The sequence below is a fragment of the Budorcas taxicolor genome, chromosome 2, assembly GCF_023091745.1.
Source record: "Budorcas taxicolor isolate Tak-1 chromosome 2, Takin1.1, whole genome shotgun sequence".
Taxonomy (NCBI): domain Eukaryota; kingdom Metazoa; phylum Chordata; class Mammalia; order Artiodactyla; family Bovidae; genus Budorcas; species Budorcas taxicolor.
In genome coordinates, this window is record NC_068911.1 from 114144651 (window position 1) to 114171032 (window position 26382).

Genomic DNA, 26382 nt, shown 5'->3' on the forward strand with positions numbered 1-26382 from the left:
TTAACTTTTACTGAGGTGTAGTTGCTTTATAATATTGTGTTAGTTTCTACTCTACAGCAAAGTGAATCAGCTATATGTATGCATACATCCCTTCTTTTTTTGGATTTCCTTTCCCCAAATTGATTTATTTCTATGAAATGTTAAATATGGGACTAAAACATATATGGGAAAGTCATGCCTTTACCCTTCCTAAACAATTTTAAATTTTAGTTGGAGCAATGAACAACTTCAGTGGTGCCACTCTTGGCTAAGAAATGGATTCTGAGCATGAGATTTACTATTTTGTGATGAAATAAATTGGGTATCTTGAAAGAAAAGCTATGGGAGAAGATTATTTGCATCATGACTTGTTAGAGATATTTTAAAATCTAAGAATTGGGTTATTCCCTTAATGAAGAAATAAGATGAAAAGCATTTCTTATCAGATACATTTTCATTTATCACTTAAATTTGACCTCCTATGTCATCCAGTGTCTTTAGTTTTAAAATTAAAGTTAGTATAATGAAAAATTTAAAATATTGTTGGCATGTCCACAGAACAACAACAAGGAAATGAACATTTTCTAAATTTCCATTAGACTTTCATGTGAAAAAAATCACAAGCACTATTTAAGAAGTTGGAAATGATTTCTGTAGATTATCACTTATATTTTGACATTAATGACTTTAATGAAGAGAGGATGGATTCAGGCTAATTATGAGATCAAACTTCTAATTAGTGAATATAAATGAAGAGGTTAATGACTTCCTCTCACTCTGCCCACCTTTACCTCTGCAAAGAATTGTCCCACATACCACAGTGAACTCCATTCCTTCCTGAGCAAGCCCTACCTAACAAGGCTAATCAGGAGTCTAGAGCTATGAGGTCAGGTCAGGAATGGGATTGACTCTGGAATCTGGGGCTGATGCTTTACAGCATTTGGGACTTTCAGGGATATGCATGACAGAATGTTGTTGTTGTTTAGTGTTTTAAGTCATGCCCAACTCTTTTCCGACCCCAAGGACTGTAGCCCGCCAGGTTCCTCTGTCCATGGGATTTTCCAGGCAAGAATACTGGAATGAGTTGCCGTTTCCTTTTCCAGGGGATCTTCCCCTCTCGGGGATCGAACCGCATCTCCTGCATTGGCAGGTGGATTCTTTATCACTGAGCCACCAGGGAAGCCTGCCTGACAGAATACCTGGTTCAAAATGACTTAAGCAAAAAAAGTTATTGGCTCATGAAACTAACAAGCAAGACTGGCTTCACATGCAGCCAGGAATCAGGTAGCAAAAACTACCATCAGAGCACAGCTTCTTTCCATCTTTCTCTGTGTCTACTGTATTGACATGAGGGTAGGGCTTTACAAGGCTAGATGGTGTTGGCAGCTCCAGCCTCAAGTCCTCCCCATGCATGTCCTATTTCTCAGGAGATTCTGCTAAAGTCTCAGAAAACTTTTGGCTCTGGTCAGGTCAGGTATCCCTTGCCACACCAATCTCAAGGCTGGTTCTGCACAGACAAAATGCGATATTGATACTCACAGGGATTTTTGGACTTTGCCAAGAAATGGAAATTGATAAGAGGGCAGAAAAGAAATTCAGGCAAGTCTTTATTGGGGCCTCTGCTGCAGCAGTGGGGAGTGAGAACAAGTAATAGCTTCCCTTGCTTGCTGCTTAAGTGGGGTGGGGGGTGCGAGTTGGTTCCTTATATGGGGTGAGGGTAGAGGTATGTCCAGAGTTCAGGCAGGAGGGGTGGCTTACTGTCTGCCCATCCCTTTGGTAGTGTTGGATGCAAAGGGCATGTCCATTACCCTGCTTTTACTCCTGACCTTAGTTTTTTGTTCCCAGCTCTACAGAGTTGGCAATTGGACCTTTTTGATCTTTTTGTATCTTGTCCAGAATTTGCCCCAACTGTGCATGTGTGCACACTGTTACTTTTAGTCCCTTACAGCATTTTTTTTCGGGGGGCGGGGGGTGGGCCTTGAGGAGACAGGTACAAGCATTGCATCAATGTGGCAAAGGATCTGTCCCAGCCTGTTTCAATATGATTACAAAAATAAGGATAACTAAAAAGACAAGTGCCATCAGAGCCCAAAAGTCATTACGAACTGGAAGTTGCAAAAGCAAGATAAAGTTGCTAAGTGAAGAGAGAAACAGTAGGTGATAAAGAAAAAAAGAGAGAGAAAACCAACTCTTGTCTTTCCACTTCCCATGAAACCTATACTCTTCTTCCAATAAGCTCTTTAAAAAAGGATTTAAATTGATTAGTTTTCTCTTCTTTGTAGCTGACCAACCTTGACTAAAATAATGTGCTGGTGTTCCCTCTACTGATTAATGTGCTCAGTCATTCAGCCACGTCTGACTCTCAGCAACCCCATGGACTGTAATCCTCTGACCTCTTCTATCCGCAGGATTTTTCAGGCAAGAACAGTGGAGTGGGTTGCCATTTCCCTCTCCATACTGATTAATATCCCGGATTACATGTAAGTTATACATGCCCTTCAGATAACGTGTGTCCCGTAATGGGAAGAGAAGCCTGCCCACCAAACAGATCATCCAAAGATTATTTGAGCAATTATGGGTGGCTAGAACTAAATGATATTGGAAACGGCCATAAAATCTGTTCCTGAGGTTATCTGGTTCTCTGAAAATACCTACGTACAGTTTCATGAAAAACTCACCTTGTTTCAACTCTTTTCCCACTTTTGCCAGATACCTTTTTATTAATGACTTAAATTTTAACCACATGTGAAAGTTCCCAGTTCAGCTATCTCACTTAGTGTCATGGAAGAGGCTCCTGATAATCTATGTGGTTAAGCACTAGTTGGCTGTACTTTCTTTTAAATAAAATCTTTTGCAAATAAAAATGTTTAGATCACTGAAGCTAGAGACATCACTGAAGCAATTCCCTCAAATCTGAGCTATCCAACAATTAAGTCATTTCAGTCTCTTGTTTGAAATGAAAACTAGGAAAATTGGGAAAGGAGAGTCCAGAACCTCTCCAAGAGACCCATCCCAGCTGCTCTCACTTCACTATTCTTGCCTGGAAAATCGCATGGACAGAGGAGCCTGGCAGGCTACAGTCCATGGGGTAGCAAAGAGTTGGACACGATTGAGCGACTGAACACACGTAAATGCTAAGTTAGAAGGCTTGTGAGGCCAATTTGCTCTTTACGATGATGGAAACATGTTTTATTTAGCTTCTGCTGCAAAACCCAGGAGCAATAATTTATGGGACCAGCTTTGAACAAATCTTTTCACGATGCTGTGATTTGAGAAAGTCCTTAGTTTTCTGTTCTCATTCTTCGTAGAGATTCTGTACAGTGAGAGGACAGTTTTCCAGGGTTTGTAGTTGATCCTACCTTGTTGCTTTATTGTGAATGAATCCAACTGGAACACCACCAGCTCCAGCCACAGTAGCAGGCTCCCTAACCTGGGCTTCTGAAAGCCTCTGTGTGTAGAGTTGTACAGAGTATCACCTCTAGTCATTTGCCTTATGGCCCTGCCCTTGCCAGCTTAACAACTTTGATTTTTGGTAAGCCAAATAATTCCAGTGGGAGACAATGTCGTTACAATTTCAGAATGAAATTCTCTTATTTTGCCAAAACCATTGTGTCATTTCTTAGTAAAATTGCTATAGCAGATCAGTTTCTTCTAAAATGTCATAAACTCCTTTCTCTTTTCATAATTTTTGGAATAAGTATGGAATGGAGAAAAGAGTTTACCATCTGAAGCCAAGCTATCTTGGGAGATGTTAGATCACTTTTCACGATAGAGAAAGGCTCTCAGGGCTGGACTTGGTTACAAGAAATACAAGAAACTCACCACTTTATGTGCTGTTTTTAATGATCATGCTCTCCCCTGAGAATTGATTGGTATTCTTTCCCAATCTTAAGTTCCTACTTGTCTTGAGAAAGTGCCTGTTTTTAAGCTTGACACCCACAATCCATGAACAAAGAATGAAGTCATGTGTGTGGGAACTGGAGAGTAGAGGAGATGCCTAGTGAAAGTACATTGGCACCTAGAAGAATTTCTCTCTTAAAGAATTATTACTTTTTGTAGTTTTGTATATCCTAATCGTATTAAAGGGCTTCCCTGGTGGCTCAGATGGTAAAGAATCTGCCTGGAATACAGGAGACTGGGTTTAATCCCTGGGTTGGGATCGTAGCTGGGGTGGGTCTCTTGGAGAGGTCCTAAAGAAGGAGATAGCAACCCACTTATTCAGGTATTCTTAACCCAGGTATTCTTACCTGCAGAATCCCATGGACAGAAGAGACTGGCAGGCTTTAGTCCACAGGGTCACGCAGAGTCAGACATGACTGAGCGACTAACATACACACACAATCATATTAAAAGTGATTTTATTCCATAACTGAACTGTTTGTTCAGGAACCAGAAGGTATTTGCTGCTAAGTCACTTCAGTCATGTCCGACTCTGTGTGACCCCATAGACAGAAGCCCACCAGGCTCCCCTGTCCCTGGGATTCTCCAGGCAAGAGTACTGGAGTGGGGTGCCATTGCCTTCTCCAAGAAGGTATTTAGGTAGCCCATAAGTTAAAACACCTTTCCATCTACTATGGTGTTACCCTATAGACATGTGAGGTGAGGTATGCAGCAGTTGCTAAAAATGATTAGCCCATATCATCCAGCAAATTATATCTTCTGGAAAAGGCTACCCATTCCAGTATTCTGGCCTGGAGAAGTTCACGGACTACAGTCCATGGGGTCGCAAAGAGTTGGACACGACCGAGCGACTTTCACTTTCTTTTCTATTACAAAACATTGCTTCTATGCGTAGTGTGCTGTTATAGTGAGAAAGTTCTGGATGAAGGTCCACATGTTAGAGGTCTAGTTTTAACTCTGTTGGGAGCTTGCTAGCTGACTCAACAACTTAGGTCTATTACTTCACCTGTAAAATGAACCCTCTGGAAGAGCTGGTCTCTAAAAGGGACCCCAGAGCATAGTAGCTAAGGGTCCTGGCTCCTCCACTCACTAGCAGTTTGAACTTGAACAAGTTATTTTACCTCCACTTGTCTTGTTTTTAATTTGCAAAATGGGAATATAACGAGTTCATACAAGGATTAAGTGACCTAAGACGTACAAAGTACCTTGAAGAGAGTTTGGCCGTTAGTGAGTGCTCAGATGTTATTGTTAGCAACATCACCATATAAACTTCCTCCAAGTCACGAAAAGGCTGTGTCTTGCCCAACATGAAAATATAGAAGGAGAACCAGATTTTTTGACTTGGTTTGGTAAGCAAAATCAACATATGAAGAAAGAAACCCATACAAAATTACCTGATTGAATGAGAGGTTGATTCTTTCTCCTTTTAAGAATACCAATAGAAATTAAACAATAGAGACCTTGATCAATTTGGATCAGCCCTTTTCTTTACAGCAAGAGTATATTGATTGGAGATGGTCTGACAGATGTCTCCAGCAAAGCCATGATTTCTTCACAGCCCACTCCCCTGTCCCGGCCTGAGCCTGTGCTCCCACCCCACCCCCAGGAACTGGCTTCTTCTCAGCCTTTTCACATCTCAGGAAAGTGTAAGACATCCTCTCAGACCTATTGGACCAAAAATGAATAGGAATGCAAAGGACCTAAGCCACATAATCAAAAAGGTAGATGAGAAAAGCTTCATTCAGAGCCAAAACCATAGGTCTTTGTTTAAAAAATGTATTTATTTATTTAATTTATTTTTGGCTGCACTAGATCTTCATTGCCATAGGCAGTCTTTCTCTAGTTGCAGCAAGCAGGGGCTACTCTTTATTGTGGTGTGCAGGCTCCTAATTGCAGTGGCTTCTCTTATGGCAGAGCACAGGCTCTAGGCTCATGGGATCAGGGGTTGGGCCCTAGAGTGTGTAGGCTTCAGTACTTGTGGTACATGAACTCAGCTGTTCCTTGGGATGTGGGGTCTTCCCAGACTGGGGATCTAACACATGTCCCCTGCATTGACAGGTGAATTTATAACTACTGGACCACTAGGGTTGAAAAGACCCTGATGCTGGGGAAGATTAGGGGCAGGAGGAGAAGGGGACGACAGAGGATGAGATGGTTGGATGGCATCAGGGACTCAATGGATGTGAGTTTGGGTAAACTTCGGGAATTGGTGATGGACAGGGAGGCGTGGAATGCTGAGGTTCATGGGGTCGCAAAGAGTCAGACATGACTGAGTGACTGAACTGACTGGACCACTAGGGAGTGCCCAAAACAGGCTTTGTTTACCGAACCAAATGGAAAATCCAATTACCCTTCTATAGTGGGTAGGACAAGGGCCCTTCATGACTTGGAGGGACTTTAGGTGCGCTAATAATAATACATGAACCGTGAACTTCCAGATGTTCAAGCTGGTTTTAGAAAAGGCAGAGGAACCAGAGATCAAATTGCCAACATCTGCTGGATCATCGAAAAAGCAAGAGAGTTCCAGAAAAACATCTATTTCTGCTTTATTGACCATGCCAAAGCCTTTGACTGTGTGGATCACAAGAAACTGTGGAAAATTCTGAAAGAGTTGAGAATACCAGACCACCTGACCTGCCTCTTGAGAAACCTGTATGCAGGTCAGGAAGCAACAGTTAGAGCTGGATATGGAACAACAGACTGGTTCCAAATAGGAAAAGGAGTACGTCAAAGCTGTATATTGTCACCCAGGTTATTTAACTTCTATGCAGAGTACATCATGAGAAACGCTGGACTGGAAGAAACACAAGCTGGAATCAAGATTGCCAGGAGAAACATCAATAACCTCAGATATGCAGATGACACCACCCTTATGGCAGAAAGTGAAGAGGAGCTAAAGAGCCTCTTGAGGAAAGTAAAAGAGGATAGTGAAAAAATTGGCTTAAAACTCCACATTCAGAAAACTAAGATGATGGCATCTGGTCCCATCACTTCATGGGAAATAGATGGGGAAACAATGGAAACAGTGTCAGACTTTATTTTTTTGGGCTCCAAAATCACTGCAGATGGTGATTGCAGCCATGAAATTAAAAGACGCTTACTCCTTGGAAGGAAAGTTATGACCAACCTAGATAGCATATTCAAAAGCAGAGACATTACTTTGCCAACAAAGATCCATCTAGTCAAGGCTATGGTTTTCCCAGTGGTCATGTATGGATGTGAGAGTTGGACTGTAAAGAAAGCTGAGTGCTGAAGAATTGATGCTTTTGAACTGTGGTGTTGGAGAAGACTCTGAGAGTCCCTTGGACTGCAAGGAGATTCACCCAGTCCATCCTAAAGGAGACCAGTCCTGGGTGTTCATTGGAAGGACTGATGCTGAGGCTGAAACTCCAATACTTTGGCCACTTCATGCGAAGAGTTGACTCATTGGAAAAGACCCTGATGCTGGGAGGGGTTGGGAGCAGGTGGAGAAGGGGACGAAAGAGGATGAGATGGCTGGATGGCATCATCGACTTAATGGACATGAGTTTGAGTAAACTCCGGGAGTTGGTGATGGACAGGGAGGCCTGGTGTGCTGCGATTCATAGGTCGCAAAGAGTCAGACACGACTGAGCAACTGAACTGAACCAAACTGAATAATAATATTTGAGTGCTTAGTATGATGCAAACTCTCTTTCTCTCTGAAGGTAGGAATATATTTTTGCTTCAAATGCACATGGAACAGCCACAATAATTGACCATAACATTGACCACCATAATGAAGTTATAACAAATTTCAAAAAGTAGAAATAATGTAAACATTATTTTCTGTTTACAATGCAGTAATAATAAAATTTTTAAAAAATAAAAGAATTTTGAAGAAAATAATCATTCGAACAACTCCTGAGTTAAAGTAAAAGCACAAATCCAAATTGCAGAATTTTGAAAAACCAGTAATAGTGAAAATACTACATATTATGTTCTGAATCTGAAGGACAGAACTAAAGTGTTACTCATAGGAAATGTCAGAGCCTAAAATGCAAAAGACAGTGAAAGTGTTATTTGCTCAGTCATGTCTGACTCTTTGCAACCCCATGGGCTGTAACCCACCAGGCTCCTCTGTCTGTGGAATTCTCCAGGTAAGAATATTGCAGTGGGTTGCCATTCCCTTCTCTAGGGCATCTTCCTGACCCAGGGATCGAACCCAGGTCTCCTTCATTGCAGGTAAATTCTTTATTCTCTGAGCCACCAGGTAAAAGAAATATTTATATAAAAAGGATGAAATTGAAAGAACTGAGAATTGGAGAGTTAAGAAAAAGAGCAATAAATCAAAGGAAAGCAGAAGGAATAAAGTAAAAATAAAAGGAATTAATGAGTTAGATAACAGGGTTGGGTAGACAATGTAAATAAGTGAATACCTGAATCATTGGCAATGAGACAAAAAAGTCTTCTCACAAATCAAGGAGGAATGAACAGATGCAAAATATAATACATGACAAGAAGAAAATAATGAAGAAAGGAAGGGAAATTTTAAAAGTTTTTTATACAACTTTAACCTTGAAAATCTGAAAGAAATGGATTTTTCTAGAAGGATATAATTTACTCAAACCAGCTCTAAATAGGCCATTTTTCATAGAAAGAAATTAGAGAAAATTGTAAAATTAAAAAATTTTTTAAGTACTAGAAGGGCTAGAAGTTTCATGGGCAAATTTAACCAAAACTTTAAAGGTGGGATGATTCCAACACTATTTAAATTGGTCCAGTGTATGCATGTATGCTAAGTCACTTCAGTCATGTCCAACTCTGTGTAACCCTATGGACTGTAGCCTGCCAGGCTCCTCTGTCCATGGGATTTTCCAGGCAAGAACACTGGAGTGGGTTCCCATGCCCTCCTCCAAGGAATCTTCCCAACCCAGGATCGAACTCAAATCTCTTAAGTCTCCTGCACTGCAGATGGCTTCTTGACCACTAGCGCCACCTGGGAAGCCCAGATTGTTTCAGAGCATATACAAAAAAGGGGCTTCTCCAGTGGCTCAGTTGGTAAAGAACCTGTCTGCCAATGCAGGAAACAAAAGAGATGAGGGTTCAATTACTGGATGGGGAAGATCACCTGGAGAAGGAAATGGCACCTGCTCCGGTATTCTTGCCTGGAGAATTCCATGGACAGAGGAGCCTGGTGGGTGGGCTACAGTCCATGGGGTTGCAAAGAGTTGGATTTGACTCAGTGTGCAGGCACAGGCATATACAAAAAAGGACAACTTTCAAATAATTTTCACCTGGCAAAGATAAGTTGAATACAAATGCTATACAAAAAGAAATGACAAATGAATCTCACATATGAGTATTGATACATAAATCCTAGAGAAAATATTAACAATCAGAATGCAACAACATACTAAAAGAGTAATACTCCATAACCAAGTGCAGCTTATTCTAAAAATGCAAAGATAGTTCATCAAAATAGATCTAAGAAGAAAAAATCATATGATTGTCTCCACAGAGACTCAAGATGCAGTTAACAAAATTCCGCATATGCTTGCATTTGCATAAAGAATCACTGGAAGGGCAGGTAGGAAGCTGGTGACTCATGAGGGCAGAGAGCAGGTTATCAAACATGGAAGATATCAGCCTGATGAGGTCAAGGTTCTCAATGTCCATTTTTGCTATTACTTTCATCTTTGAGCCATGTGACCCTTTCACCTGTTCAAAAATTACAGTTCTCCATAAACAGTATTCTTTTAGCTATCATTGTGTTCTATGCCAGGCGCTTGAACTCTGTTCTTGTTGAAAAAGTAAGCTTCAGGTGACTCACAGACAAGAGGAACATTTTGTCACAGAATTGTAGGTCAGAAGGAAATAAAGGAAAGACCAAATGTGATGTTACCTCCTTTCTGGATAATCTCTCTCTGCTCCATCTCGAGTATAGGATGTAGGGTTGACCTTGGACTTGGTGTAGCACAAACAAACATACTCATGGGCTTTGGTAAATTCTATCGCATCCCAAGTCCACCATGGTCTCACTCAATGTGTCTTTTGATGAAAGAGGAAAACAACCTTAAGTGGCGTGCTGAAGTCATTCTGGCAGAGCCTGGGCCTCCAACCTTTCTATTATCTCCAAACTGCTTCCTCAGAAAGGAACTGTAACTTGGCTAAATGGACAGTATGGCCCAGGACTACCCAAAGGGTCCTGATGTGTGTTAAAAACCTGCTGGGTATGCTGTGACTATCCCACTGTGTCTACGGAAGACCTGCTCTGTGCTGCAACAGGGACACAGAGCTGAAATAATCCTTGCTTCTGGCAGACCAGAGAGCTCTGCTCATACCTACTGTCTGTTCATAGGTGCTCTTACAGATTGGCGTAAGGTGCAGAAGAATCCCACAGAAAGGCCCTGTGATACAGCCAGAGAGGTCAGGCCTGCCCACGTGACATGGAGGTGGGGAGGAGTGGTGAAAACACAGCTTTAGAGCAACCGCCCTTGGCTCAAGTGGACCCCCTGCCCACAAAGCCCTCCACCTCTCCTCAACCACTCTCATCCTTTAAGATCCCTACACAAAGACAATTCAAGCAGGGCACTCTCTGTTCTTTCTCCCATGCTGGTGTGGTGGATATGTCTGCCCCTGAATCCCTAGGACCCAGCCCAATGCTTGGAATCCAGTAGCTGCTTGGTAAATGTTTGAACAAATATTAAATGAACAGATAAACGATTTGTAAGTCATGCTCTTCAAAGCTGGCCAGGAATTTTTGCATCAGGATGTTCCGTTTCTTTGGATAAATTTCTATGTCAAATGAAAAACATTCATGTACTTATTAGTTTCTGAAAGAGATTGTGCAGGATGGAGTGTTTGAACACATAGCCAGAAATTTACAATCCTGGGCTCAGAAACAGCAATTCCCTGACCCGATTCCACTTAATTCTGTTTCCTTTGCTTTGCTCCCTCCCCCCTTCCCAAACTCCTCCTCTCCCCACAAATCATAACAAGGAAATCAAGAAAGTCAGTCATTTAGGCACACAAATGTTTTTAAAGGGTTCTACCCTTGGTGGATAGTACACATATGTCCCACTGCTGCTGCTGCTGCTGCTGCTGCTGAGTCGCTTTAGTTGTGTCCGATTCTGTGCGACCCCATAGACGGTCCCACTACTTTTTATTATTTACTCTGTGATCTTCAGCCACTCACTTAACTTCTCGAAGTCTTACTTGTTCCCTCTATAAAAGAGAAATGTTATTTCTACTCTGTTTATTGGCCATGTTTATAAAATTCATAACTGAAGACCTCGTACATAATAGATGCTCAATAAACAGGAGGTGAGACTCTCACTTAGTAATAGAGGTTGTTATTATTATTGGTGATGGTGACGGTGTGTGTATGAGTTCATTCATCAGTCTCAGTACATTACAAATACCAATCAGCAGAACCTCCTCCTTCATCCTAGTATGTCTATGTGTGCAGAAAGCAGTAATGCATCCACAAAAATATTGAGAAATTAATTAAACGTACTAAATGAGTGGGGTAGTGAGATGTGAAATCTTGGAACATGAAGACTTGGGAAAAATAATACTGAAAGGAAGGACTTTTTGAATTGCAAGGAAAAGCTCTATGTTTTAGACATCCAAGCTTGGGTTCAAGCACTCAGGACTCAGTTGGAAGTAAATTCTTGGTGTCTAAACTAGATCCTTCACCCTTCACCTTTCCTTGGGTTTTTGGCTTGTTTTCCTTTATCCTCTCATGCTCACTCTTCAGCTGTTTTCTCCAGGTTCTGCTTCCTGTGACATTCCTTAAGTAGTGCCTCCCAGGTCTTCCTCTTCATGCCCTGGTGCATGCCACCCTGACCCTTCAATCACCTGAGCCAGGATCCAGTAGTCATGCTTGATTTCTTTTCCTCATTCTCTTTCATCAATCTCTGTATCTTAATAGTTTTCAAACTTTACAGTAAATTGGCATAGTCTACTCTCAGATTCCAGTAATAGTAGACTTCTGTGATAGCCCCTGACCTTCACTGTTGCCCATGCCCCCCTCTCCCAGTTTGTTCTTCCCATTGCAGTCAGGGGGAGCCTTCCAATGTAGGTCCTTGGTGCCCTCAGAAGATGTGGGATTGAACCCAGGTCTCCTACATTGCAGGCAGATTCTTTACCAGCTGAACCACCAGGGAAGCCCAAGAACACTGGAGTGGGTAGCCTATCCCTTCTCCAACAGATCTTCCCAACCCAGGAATTGAACTGGGGTCTCCTGCATTGCTGGTGGATTCGTTATTAACTGAACTATCAGGGAAGCCAGTGATGGTATGGAAACTAGCTATTCAGACTGCAGTACTCATGCCTTTGGAATTTGGGGATTTTAATAGCTGAGACTCAGTCAGCATCTTCTCTTTCTCTGGAAGTCTCTTTTCCAGATTTTGTCTAGCCAGTTCTCACTTGTACTGCAAGTTGCCTCTCCCAGGGAGCCTTGATGACCCTTACGTGCCACATGTCCCCATTTCTCTGTGAGCCCTTTAAATGCAAGAATCATTCATGATTCACTTTGATGTTTTTCATGCGTGGCATGGTGCTGGCAGGTGAAGGTTAAGCATGGCTGAAGCTTGGCTCCTTCAGCCTGTGATATGCTCAGAGGGTGGCATATGGTGTGGATGGCAGGCAGAGGTACACTGTGTGTGTGGCGGGGGTGCTGGCCAGGACTCCTGCCTCCTGCCCAATCCTACCCTTGAAGTCCTGGGCATCAATCACTCTTCCCAAAGTTTCTCAAGCCTCCCCCAGAGTGGGCACAACAGCACTTCTGCTGAAGAGCTGGACACATCTCCCAAATTCCACCTTCCTGACTGCCTCCACAGAAAGATCCTCAAGGTGTGAGGTAGTTTCATTATAGGCAGTCAAGAGTCACTGCCAATGCAACTACCCAATACTCAGCTCTCTGAAAGAAAGGAGAGGAAAATCTGCTTCACCCTTTGTAAAGACTGTAAACCTGTTTTTGAGGCTTCATGATAAGTGTATAATCCCAGACTCTATAAGATAAGAAAAGTACCTCGAACTCAGAATATTGGTTATTTTTTTCCCTCAGAGTCTGGTTCTCCATGGAATACAAGTGTTAGTGATCTAAGCCAGGAGCCACTCACTTGGTATAAAGGACAAAGTGTGGCAGGAATCTGGACCGCTAATCAGGCACTTCTCTTTAGTCCAAAATGATTAGAGCACTTTAGCAATTGATAATTCAGATTCCAGGGCTATATATGTAAAATGACAGATGTTCCTTATTGAACATTGACATCCTCACCTATATAATAAAGACCCTGTTAATATTTTGGAAAGTAATTGTAAAGATAAAAAGATGATACATTCATATAGTTATTGCCCTCAAGGAACCTCTTTTTAGCCAGATTGGGAAGGTGATTCTTTAGCAGATTAGGTGTGACTGGGGGTGGTAGACTGTGTTATGCTCAGTCGCTAGGTCGTGTTCAACTTTTTCAGACTCTATGGACTGTAGATTGCCAGGCTCCTCTGTCCATGTGATTTTCCAGGCGAGGATACTGGAGTCAGTTGTGGCCATTTCTACTCCAGGGCCTAGACTGCCTTAATGCTCGTGTGACTATATTCACACTCATTGCCATGCATCTCTGTAGCACCTTCACACTCTGATTCTGGGCTCAGCTTTGTGACTTATTTTGGCCAATAGAATAAAACAGAAGAAATAATGTGCTAATTCTGAGACCAAACGTCAAGAGTCTCTTCATTTTCTATGTCTGATATTGCTCTTATCATTATTGGGGCATGTCTGAGCTTGCCCGTGGCTTCTAGAAGACGATGAAGACACATGGAGCTGAGTCACTTCAGCCAAGTCCAGCCTAGATTAGCCAACCCTGCTGAGGGTCGGACACGACTGAGTGACTTCAATTTCACTTTTCACTTTTCACTTTCATGCATTGGAGAAGGAAATGTCAACCCACTCCAGTGTTCTTGCTTGGAGAATCCCAGGGATGGGGGAGCCTGGTGGGTTGCCGTCTATGGGGTTGCACAGAGTCGGACACAACTGAAGCAACTTAGCAGCAGCAGCAGCAGCAGCAGCTACACTGAGATCCCAGCTGAGATCAGTAAGACTGTCCAGTCAAGCTGGTTTTGATCATCACTGAGCATTGCAGACATGTGAGTAATAAATGTTTATTGTTTTAGGTTCAAAATAGTCTTTTGTTATACAACAATAGCTACTATGAATAATTCACCACAAATGTGTTACTAGGTTTAACTCCTCTTGATATGAGATCCTACCTGTAAATAGACAGATTTTCAGATAAGTTTTGTGATTGCAGAAGCTTTTCTACTTGATAGTGATAAGAAGGAAGTACATGTGAAAGACTCCCTCCTTTTTAAACAAATTACCTCCTCAGCAGGGATTTTCTTATCTCTGTCATCTCTCCTATCCCTTCCTTGCTACTTGTATTTAGAAGATTATAACATTAAAAAAGTTGATGTTAACTGAGAAGATAAGGGATCCAGTATTTCTTGTGTCTAGTATGTACACAACATGTATCTCACTTTTTATTCAGGAGAAATTATTATGAATTCGTTAGTTACTAGTTTTCAGCAAATGAAACTGTATTTAATTAATGTCTTCCTTTGAAGGGTTGTGGAAATATTTTGTGAGTGGAATCATGCCATGTTCCAGTCTTTGGTTACATAATTCTCTGTTGGTTCATACATTTTTCTGGAATGCTCTTTATGACAGCTAAACATTTATAAACCATGTTCACATTGATGGTTTACCCTGTTTCACCACTGGTTTCAATTCTAGATGCCTAACAACGTGACTTTGGTCATCAGTGAGCCTTGATGTTAACCTGGCCTCGCTAAATGCTGACTGGCTTTTGTCAAGTTAAACTAGAAACCTCTATGGTCTAATTTCTAATGGGAGTAAAAAGTACTCAGCCCATAGAATTGTTGTGAGTATCAACTCTGATAAAGATGTAAAGCATCCAGTACCTGGATATGTGGCACATAGTCACATTGAAGAAATATTAATTTCCTCTTTCCTAGTGGAAAAATTACCAGTGGAAATTATTGCATCTGAGGAGCAGAAAGAAAAATGATTGGAGACGATTGAACCAAGCCCAAGAAATATGTAGGACACCAACCAGCAGACCAATGTATGCATTGTGGAAGTCCCAGAATGAGAAGAGGGAGAGGGAAAAGGGCAGGGAGATAATTTTTGGTAGTTATACTAATATTTTTAACTTCCTCTACTAGTTACCATGTAGCTTTAAATAATATATATGTAAAGTTCTATTTTTTGTCTATTGCTTTCCACTGTGTCTCTTAAACTTTCATTTTGCAAAATGAATGTATTACCTTCCTAATCCTTCCCTCTCTTTTCCCCCTCCCTTTTCATCTCCTTATTTCTGTTCATTTCTTTTACATTATCAATGTGGATAACATTTACATTCTGTTTTGTAACCACTCAGTTTTCTATGATTTATCTATGAATGTTTCTAAATATTAAAAAGCTAGCAGTCAGCTATGACAAACCTAGTTTAGTTCAGTTTAGTTGCTCAGTTATGTCTGACTCTTTGTGGCGCCATGAACTGCAACATGCCAGGTATCGCTGTCCATCACCAACTCCTGGAGCTTGCTCAAAATCATGTCCATTGAGTTGGTAATGCCATTTAGTCATCTCATTCTCTGTTGTCCCCTTCTCCTCTTGCCTTCAATCTCCTCCTGCCTTCAAACCTAGATAGCATATTAAAAGCAGAGATATCATCTTGCCAACAAAGGTCTGTAATAGTCAAAGCTGTGGTTTTTTCAGTAGTCATGTATGGATGTGAGTGTTGGACCATAAAGAAGGCTGAGCACTGAAGAAGAGATACTTTCAAATTATGGTGCTTGAGAGTCTTGAGAGTCTCTTGGACAGCAAGGAGATCAAACCAGTCAAACCTACAGGAAATCAACCCTGAATATTCATTGGAAGGACTGATGCTGAAGCTGAAGCTCCTATACTTTAATCATTTGATGTGACTCACTGAAAAATATCCTGATGCTGGGAAAGATTGAAAGCAAAAGAAGAGGGTGGAAGAGATGAGATAGTATGATAGTATGACCAACTCAATGAACATGAATTTGAGCAAATTCAAGGAGACAGTGGAGGACAGAGGAGGCTGGCATACTGCAGTTCATGGGGTCACAAAGAGTCAGAAATTACTTAGGAACTGAACAACAGCAACAACAGAGTCAGTGTTTACACCATGATATTGTTTAGTGCAGAACTAAGTTCTGTGCATTTTTTTTCACAAGTCCAATGTTACAGACCCTTTCTTCAGTCAAAAGAACATTCTTAACATCAGAGTCAAAAGTATTTTTTCCTTCCTCTCAAAACTGTTTAAATTTATGCCACATTTTGGTTCATTTTCTATTTTGGCCATAATTATTTAGTAAAAATTTCATTTCCTTGACTTTTGACTTTTTCCTTCTAGAAGGAAAAACCACATATATTCTTATTATATTACAAATACCTTCTAGTTCTATAGTCAGTCTATTAATTTCTTGGAATTCTTTTTATTTTTCTTAAGACAATGTTCTTGAAACTCAACAGCTTTTTAAAATTGCTTTCAATGCTTGTGGCAGACTTACTGCCAGGGGCTTCTTTTCACTGTAATCCTAGTGAGCTTTACAATTTTCTACATTCCATAATTCTCCCTTTCTTGGTTTTGCCCACTCTCCTCTAACCCAATCCCTCTTTTGGGAGTATATCTCAAAATTTTTTAGAAAATATATGAGAGAAATGAAATATTATGAAGACTTGAATGTCTGAAAAGGAAGTTGTCTTTTTGTCAGTCTTAATCTAGATATTAAGCTCTATACAGTCAGCAAAAACAAGACAGGGAGCTTACTATGGCTCAGATCATGAACTCCTTATTGCCAAATTCAGACTTAAATTGAAGAAAGTAGAGAAAACCCTAGACTATTCAGGTATGACCTAAATCAAATCCCTTACAATTATACAGTGGAAGTGACAAACAGATTCAACAGATTAGATCTGATAGAGTGCCTGAAGAACTATGGACGGAGGTTTGTGACATTGTACAGGAGGCAGTGATCAAGACTATCCCCAAGAAAAAGAAATGCAAAAAGACAAAACTATTGTGTGAGGAGGCCTTACAAATAGCCGAGAAAAGAAGAGAAGCAAAAGACAAAGGAGAAAAGGAAAGATATATCCATTTGAATGCATAGTTTCAAAGAATAGCAAGGAGAGATAACAAAGCCTTCCTGAGTGATCAGTGCCAAGAAAATAGAGGGAAACAATAGAATGGGAAAGACTAGAGGTCTCTTCAAGAAAATTAGAGATGCCAAGGGAACATTTCATGCAAAGATAGGCACAACAAAGGACAGAAATGGTATGGACCTAATAGAGGTAGAAGATATTAAGAAGAGGTGGTAAGAATACACAGAAGAACTATACAAAAAAGATCTTCACGACCCAGATAACCACGATGGTGTGATCACCCACCTAGGGCCAAACATCCTGGAATGCAAAGTCAAGTGGGCCTTAGGAAGCATCACTACCAACAAAGGTAGTGGAGGTGATGGAATTCAGTTGAGCTATTTCAAATCCTAAAAGATGATGCTGTGAAAGTGCTGCACTCAATATGCCAGCAAATTTGGAAAACTCAGCAGTGGCCACAGGCCTGGAAAAGGTCAGTTTTCATTCCAATTCCAAGAAGGGCAATGACAAAGAATGTTCAAACTACTGCACAATTGTACTCATCTCACATGCTAGCAAAGTAATGCTCAAAATTCTCCAAGCCAGGCTTCAAAAGTATGTGAAATGTGAACATCCAGATGTTTAAGCTGAATTTAGAAAAGGCAAAGGAATCAGAGATCAAATTGCCAATATCTGCTGGATCATTGAAAAAGCAAGAGAATTCCAGAAAAACAGCTACTTCTGCTTTATTGATTACTATATAGATCACAACAAACTGAAAAATTCTTCAAGAGATGGGAACCCAAACCACCTCACCTGCCTCCTGAGAAATCTGTATGCAGGTCAAGAAGCAACAGTTAGAACTGGACATGAAACAACAGACTGGTTCCAAATCAGGAAAGGAGTACATCAAGGCTGTATATTGTCACCCTGCTTATTTAACTTATTTGCAGAATATATCATGTGATATATCAGGCTGGATGAAGCATAAGCTGGAATCAAGATTGCTGGGAAAAATATCAATAACCTCAGATATGCAGATGATACCACCCTTATGGCAGAAAGTGAGGAAGAACTAAAGAGCCTCTTGATGAAAGTGAAAGAGGAGAGTGAAAAAGCTGGTTTAAAACTCAACATTATGAAAACTAAGATCATGGCATCTGGTACCATCACTTCATGGCAAATAGGTGGGGAAACAATGGAAACATTGTTTGAAAATATTGTGAGAGACTTTATTGAAATATTGAAAATAAAGTGAGAGACTTTATTTTTTGGGGCTCCAAAATCACTGCAGATGTTGACTGCAGCCATGAAATTAAAAGACGCTTGCTCCTTGGAGGAAAAGCTATGACCAACCTAGACAGCAGATTAAAAAACAGAGACAGTACTTTGCCACCAAAGTCTGTTTAGTCAAGGCTATGGTTTTTCCAGTAGTCATGTATGGATTTGGACAATAAAGAAAGCTGAATGCTGAAGAATTGATGCTTTTGAACTGTGGTGTTGGAGAAGACTCTTGACAGTCCCTTGGACAGCGAGGAGATCGAACCAGTCCATCCTAAAGGAAATCAGTCCTGAATATTCATTGGAAGCACTGATGCTGAAGCTGAAACTCTAATCCTTTGGCCACCTGATGCGAAGAACTGGCTCATTGGAAAAGATCCTGTTGCTGGGAAAGATTGAAGGCAGGAGAAGGGGATGACAGAGGATGAGATGGTTGGATGGTATCACCAACTCGAGGACATGCGTTTCAGCAAGCTCAGGGAGTTGGTGATAGACAGGGAAGCCTGGTGTGCTGCAGTCCATGGGATCGCAGAGTTGGACAAGATTGAGTGACTGAACTGAACTGAATCTAGATATAGAACTCCAGGTCCAAAATTTTTAACCTTCATATTTTGAAGCCTTGATTATGGTCTAGTGTCCTTGGCCGCTGATGAGTAGTCTGATCCGTTCTGATTCAAATCCCCTTAGAATTACCTGTTTACAGTTCCTTGACCCTGCAATCTCAAGAATGTTATCCTGGGTGATATGATATTTCAGCATGATACATCAAGGTTTTCATTCTTTTAATTAATTCTGATTAATATTTGTATTTCTCTTCAGTCATTGGAATTTTCTTTATTGTTTCTTTCATAACCTTCCTTCCCTGATTTTCCCCTTACCTTTTTGTAACTTTTCTTAATTGGCTATTATACCTCCTGAATTTATGCTTCATTCCTCTTTTTCAATCTTTTATTATCCTTCTTTTGTTGCTTTGTTCACTGTTATAGGAAGTTTTCTCAATTATATCTTCTAGTCTTTCTATAATTAAAAAAATTTTTTGACAATTTAGTTTCCCAGGAATATTTACTATTCTCTTATTTTAATTAAAAAAAAAATCCTGGTTTTCTGATTTCACCTTATGTATATAAAGTGTTTTCAAGTCTCTGGCTGTTTGAATTCTCTTTGTCTCTTATGGTATATTTTTAATTTTTTTCTCAAATATCTGTTCATCAGTAGTTGTCTGATAATATTTGAAGATGAATAAATAGGAATGGGGGCTTCCCAGGTGCTAGTAGTAAAGATCCCACTTGCCAATGCAGGAGACCTAAGAGACTCGGGTCTGATCCCTGGGTAGGGAAAACCTCCTGGAGGAGGGCATGGAAATCCACTCTCGTATTCTTTCCTGGAGAGTCCCGTGGACAGAGGAGCCTGGTAGGCTACAGTCCATAGGGTTGCAAAGAGTTGGACACTACTAAAGTCACTGAGCATGCACAAATAGAAATGATGCTTTATGAGGTATTTGTCTATCTTTTTTTCCCCTCAAGTGTTTGTCCGTGTTTAGCTGTCAACTCATTTTTTAAAAATGTGGAACAGGAGCGCTATCAGTTTCTGTGTATGGAAGCAGGTCATGCAAGCAAGCTTCCTTCCAGTGTAACCCTAAACAAGAAGGCCTGACTCTGGGATGTCAACACCTTTGTCACCTGTTGTGTTCTTCCCCAAATAAAGCAATTAAACTTCTTTAGGGGGAAAACTTGCTTTCTGGGGAGTGGGTGAGTTAAGCCCAGGGTCCTGCCTGGAAGATGTACACCTTCCTCCATCATCACCCATCCTGTGTATTTTGGGTTGTGGACACCTCCACTTGGGTCTACCTGTTAGTGTATTGACATTTGCTGTAGTTTTGTTTTTCTGAAATCTGTTAAAATTTCTTTTTCAAAGACAGCATCCCCTTTATTCTCTTCACTGTTATTTATTTTATTATTTATAGCCACAGAGGTCAAGATGGTTGGATGGCATCATCAACTCAATGGATGTGAGTTTGAGCAACCTCTGGGAGATGATGAAGTACAGGGAAGCCTGGTGTGCTGCAGTTCATGGGGTCGCAAAGAATCGGACACGGCTGAGCAACTGAACAACAGCAATTATTTATTTTATGATTTTTTAAAAAATCTGTTAGTTTGAAAGGATTGTGGGAAGGAAGGAAGTCCTGTTCTTGAAAGTTTGCCATCTTGAAGTAGAAGCCTCTGAAACGTCAGTGTGGCAGTTTATGGTTCATACTGTGAGAGAGTCACCTTAAGGTTTTTCCTGTGATGTCTCTCAAACTTCTCTAAGCCAGAGACTTCATACATGTGATTTATTGTATTCAGTTATGACCCTCATTTTCACAGATGAGGAAACTAAAACTCAGAATTAAATGTCCAGGATACTCAGCTAGGAAATAGCAGAGCTAACTTTCAATATCAAGGCTGTCAAACCCCAGGGCTGAGCTCTTCCATCTCACAGTCCTATCTGGACAAGTGTTGCTTCTGTTTTATATATGAGAAAATTAAGGCACTTTACCAGAGTAATTAACTAGGTGATTTGTTTCCTGGATCCTAGTCTAGTAGTATCTCCATAGCTCTCTCCTTCTCATTCCTGGTTGACAAAATCCTTCTAGGCATCAGGGGGTGTCCTAGGCAGTGGCTGCGTGGCAGGGCACAGCTCTCATGCGTGTCCTTGATGAGGGGTGCAGAGCAAATCTCGTGTTTATGCCCTGCTTACGTGCCACCCACTTGTTGGAAGGTGAGAGGTAGGGAGCACCAAGTTCATGTGTTCTTAGGAGGTTGCTGGCTTTCTAGTGTCTTGGACTTTCCTGTGTGGCTAGAATCCTTAGTCCTCTTCTACCTGGAGCTATCCATTAAGCCTCTGACTCTAGCTTTTATTGCATTGGCTGCTGAATTAGATCTTTCCCCTTCCTACTGAGGTCCACTCAGGACAAAGTCTCTTGGCTCTTCCTCTTTCTACAAGTTTGGGTATCCCTTTGGGGTTATCAAAACTTTAGGCAAGTGGGATGTGGAGGCAGAGCCTTTTCCCATCAGCTGTGTGTCAAAAATCAAAGATCTTGTTAAGCCACTCTAATTCCTGAAATGTGGGACATAAGTGGATATATGATCAATGAGAGGGACAAGGGGCCAACAAATGATTCCAGGCATTTCTGAACACAGTGTGTGTTTATGGTCGGAGGTGGAGGGGGTTGGGAAAACTGTATGTTCTGGTCATAGTAATAATTAGGGGCCTGAGGACTGAGACTGGCAAATAAATGCTAACCAAAGAGTCCAATTGTGTAAAAATCACCCCTATATCTGGTAGTAACCAGTGCCCTCATAACACGTCTGTGAGATCCAAGACATTGGAAGGTGTATGACCTGGTTACCACCCAGTTACTATGAAGGCCTGGTGCCTCTGCCTTAGGCATAGAACAACCAAAATGTATTTCAAAACCCTGCTGCCTTTTGCATTCAAAGCTCTTTATAGATTAATCCTTTGCTTTCCATTGGTCCCAGAAGAGAGCCAAGGCAGTCTTTAGATACTTATTCTGAACACTATGGACAGTGATGACCCAGAAAGGGGTTGAAGCTAATGATTACTGTCAAATGTCTCAGAAAGTCCACAGTACCCTCTTCTGTGGCCAGGTAAGTGTTCATCTGGAATGAGTTATGCATAACTCTTTTTGAGTTGGGAGAATGTAAATCCTTATAAATATTGAAATACATTTTTCTGTGTGATCAAACAAGGAAAAGGGGGACTACAAATCAGTTGTAGATTTATAGATTTCCCTAATGGATGATGGATCCATTCTCTTTTCAAGAGAATCATATTCCTGCTCCCAGACTCAGCAAAAGTTCTCATTTAGGCTGCGTTCTTCCATAAAAGCCGCCTTACCACTCCCTGGTGGCTCAGAGGTTAAAGCATCTGCCTGGAATGCGGGAGACCTGGGTTCGATCCCTGGGTCGGGAAGATTTCCTGAGACGGAAACGGCAACCCACTCCAGTACTCTTGCCTGGAGAATCCCATGGAGGGAGAGCCTGGTAGGCTGCAGTCCATGGGGTCGCAAAGAGTCGGACACGACTGAGCGACTCCACTTCACTTTCACTTCTATAAAAGGCCTGCGTACTTGAGTTGTACGTTTCTTGACTGTGGTTTTCATCCGGATTGTGGACCAGATGTTTTTATGTCACTGCATCAAAAATGTTTCTTTTCTGAGGACCTCAAAAAGTCAAGAGATAATGAGTTGAGAAGAACCAAACCCACAGTGCAAAAGGAACCCTGGATAGGTTACCAACGATGAGCTTGAGACAGGTATGCATGAGCAGTAACTAGACGCAAATGTAACCACAGCAGGGTCGTAGGGTTCCACGATGGCTTACTATATCCTGTGCAACTCTTCAGGACTGTGCCTCTCCTGAATTTTCTTCTACATCCCACATGGATCTAGGTTCACAGTGGGCTGGTCACATCCTTCAGCAAAGGTTGATGTGCTAACCATGCAGGCTTCTCACTCTGGTTCAGGTGCTTGAGATTGTTATTGAGAGTGCATCTCTGTCAGCTGTGTTCTAGAGCTCTAGCTGTGATTAACCCAACCCCAGTGGCCTGTTACAACTGTCTGGAGGGTTTTCTTGTGGAAGTGTCTCCTGCAGAAAGATTTGGTAGACTTTCCTAATTTTTGGTAGGAACAATTCCTATACTAAGTGCCACCTTAAAAAAACTGACTTCCTATATTTCATTGCTAAATGTTACCTGTGACTACAGCCATTCTGTGATGCCAGATCCTTTTGTGCCACTATTTGGCCATATTATGTCCAACTGTGAATGAACTCCTTGGAAGAATTATCGCCAATTATTGCTCAAATGTTGGCACTGCTGCATTGTGCCCCACAGGCTTTGCTGCTTTCTGGTGGTGCTGGAAGCCCTTGAATCTCCTTGATTTCTAACTGCATCACTCTAACTTCTGCCTCTGTCTTGACGAGTCTATCTTCCCACTACATTTTGTATATATGTCTGCGTATTCACTTGGCTTTCTTAAAAGGGCACCAATCATTGGATGAGCCCACTCTAGTCTAGCCTGACTTCATTGCAACTAATTACATTTGCAAAGACCTTATTTCCAAGTAAGGTCACATGATGAGGTTCTGGAGGAACATAAATTTTGGAGAACACCAGTCAATATAATATAATCATAATTTCATAGTATAATTACTACAATAACTACAGCAGATCTATCCCCCTTTCTAGGCACTCATAAGCCTGCTCCCGAACTCATGCTTTTGCATGAATAAAGTCTCACAGAAGTATGCACAATTCTCCCAGTTTGAAATTTGGAGCTCAGAATTTGAGTGCAATAACTAGGTTCTGTCCTGGTATTGCTGTAATTAGGTTACCTTTATTCCTTTATGAATCATTAACTTTGAAAACTGCTGGTTCAATCTGTGACAACCAGTGATACATCATCTTTAACCAGTCTGCACCACCGTAAAAAAAAAAAAATGCTGCTCAAGTACTAATTTACTGCTCTGTGACACAAATGGTGCATCTCAAACAAACTCAGCCAATTTTAAGGATGATTTCTGGGCTGCTTAAAAAGGCTTTTTTCTGCCAGCGTTTGGAAAATGTTGCTTTAGAGATTATTATTTGCTGTTTCAGGACAAATCCATGAATTTGGTCTGTTCATGTTAGCTCTTGTGAGATGATGCATCTCTTGTCCATAAACCTTGAGTACTTGGGTGTCAGAAGTGATTTTTCTGAAGTTAACTTTTCCCATACTTGGAGTTATCAGTTTCTGTCGTGCTGGTGTACATTTCAGTTGAGGTTTTATTACATTGTGTTGGCAGCACATTATGTTTTTTACACATGGATTTGATTGAGAAACGAAACTGGAATAAGAATGAGGTCGCAGCAGCATCTGCTGCAAGACTCAGCGATTGCTGTTGTCAATCAGCCTGATTGATTAAACATGGTGGTACACATTTTTATTAAAATGAAATACTTCTCTTGAAAAAGGACCATTATGCCAATAGATTATATGATTCTCCTGAAGAGTGTGCCTGAGGAAAAGTCCTCTTGGCAGAGTACAATAACTATGGATTTCTGGAACAAATAGGAAAGTTCAGATTAGATCTGGCTGGTTTTATAAAGTGAAATTTTTTTGGTGTTTGGAAGATGTGAACCAGCATTTTGGGGGACTAAGCCCTGCAGAAGGGTTTGAATTTGACTGGATTCCCAAATACTGTCCCTTCTTTTGCTGATGTCCCACTATCCATGTGGTTTTAAGGCATCCAGTATGACTCAAGCCTTTTTAAAAATAAGAGCAAACACCCTGATCAACTGAAGTTCCATTTCTCTCATTTTCTATTCAAACCCATTTTCGGCTTGCTGCTGTTTGATAAATCTGAAAAGCTGACATCCAAACAGAGGTGAGAACAGAGATTCTTAAGAATGAGAGTAGACAGATTATCCCATTGACTTGGATCAGAATCCAGCAAACAACACCCCTGTCTGCAAAGCTCTAAAATTTGGAGGAACTTCAAGGAGGAAGTGGTGACGGTTTGGGTATTAGGTCATTACAAACCCAAAGAGATGAAATAGGAAATCAAGACTGCTCCCTGGAGGACAAAGCAATGATTTGATTGTCCCTCTTCAGTTTTCATGTGGCTGATTTTTTGTCTTACTGTGGTCACTCAGGGCTCCTCGGCTGGGGCTGAGTATTCCTGAAGTGTTGATGCTTCTTGCTGGCTCAGGTAAGCCAAAATTCCAGGGAGTCTGTTTAGTCATGGCCTCCAGAAAATGTCTCTTGTTGGAATCCATATAGGACAATAACCCCAGAAGGCTTTGCATTAGTGTAAAACACAGAATTGCAGAAGATGGCTTTTCAGAAAAATAAGTGGGCAATAAGAAAAGAAAAACCTTTGGAGTAATTCCTTTAACACACAGAATGCTTCTGCTGCAGGGCTTGTGTCAAGACTAATCGTGCAGGATTGAGATATTTTCAGCTGTATCCAATTTAGGTTTCGGCTTTTCCTTTCAGAGGGATTGCTCCTGAAACAATCTTTCTCTCTGCCTCCCCCACCCCCATCTTCTAAAGCCCGTTTGTAGATTTGGGGATTGCTAACAGATTTTAAGAACAAGAAATCTCTGAAATACCACATAGCTAAAAGCCAAAAAAGGAATACTTGAGAACTTTCATTAAAAAAAAATATTTTGTCAAGGGGTGGTCTCCAGCTTTCAGTCAACTTTCTTTTCTGGACTCAGCCATGAAGAAGGAAAATCCCACAGAGATTTGCAGATTTAAACTTGGAACTTCCTATAGGCTCCATAGACCTTCTTTTAGGGTATGACCTTCTCTTTCTGTCTGATTTCTTTCTTGGCACCTTGGATCTTGTCAATGCCAGATTCATGAAGAGGGGCCACCAGATAGATGTTAGGAGCAGAATATGCAGCAAATTGTCTGGAAGTGCTGAGTCATCCTGGTTGTCCAGCCAGGAGCCTGGACTGTTCCCATTGCTGGAGGTCAGGAACAGGTAAGATGTTAATAACTAGCCAGGCAGCTCATACCTTGAGGGTCAGTTTAAAAAGCAAACCGAAGTTCAGAAATCCTGGAAGGCACATAAGTAAGGCCCACATAACATCAACCCAAACACTGTGTTTGTCACTGTTCAGACAACACTCTGTGTGTGTTTATGTGTGTGTGCTGAGTCGTTTCAGACTCTGTGACCCCATGGACTGTAGCCCACCAGGCTTCTCTGTCTATGAAATTTTCCAGGCAAGAATACTGGAGTGGGTTGATATATCCTTTTCTTGGGGATCTTCCTGACCCAAGGATCGAACACATGCCTCCTCTGTATCCGGCCTTGCAGGCAGATTCTTTACCATCTGAGCCACCAGGGAAGTTCGGTTAAACCTAAAGGAAGAAGTCAAAGGGGAACAGAAAAATTGCCATTTAATCTGTGGAAAGTATCTTCTGGAAGAGGGGGGTGGATTTGTTCTGTGGCATCCATGAAGCAAAGCTATAAAAACAAACTACAAGAATGAAGATCACAAGATGAGAAGTTCAGCCC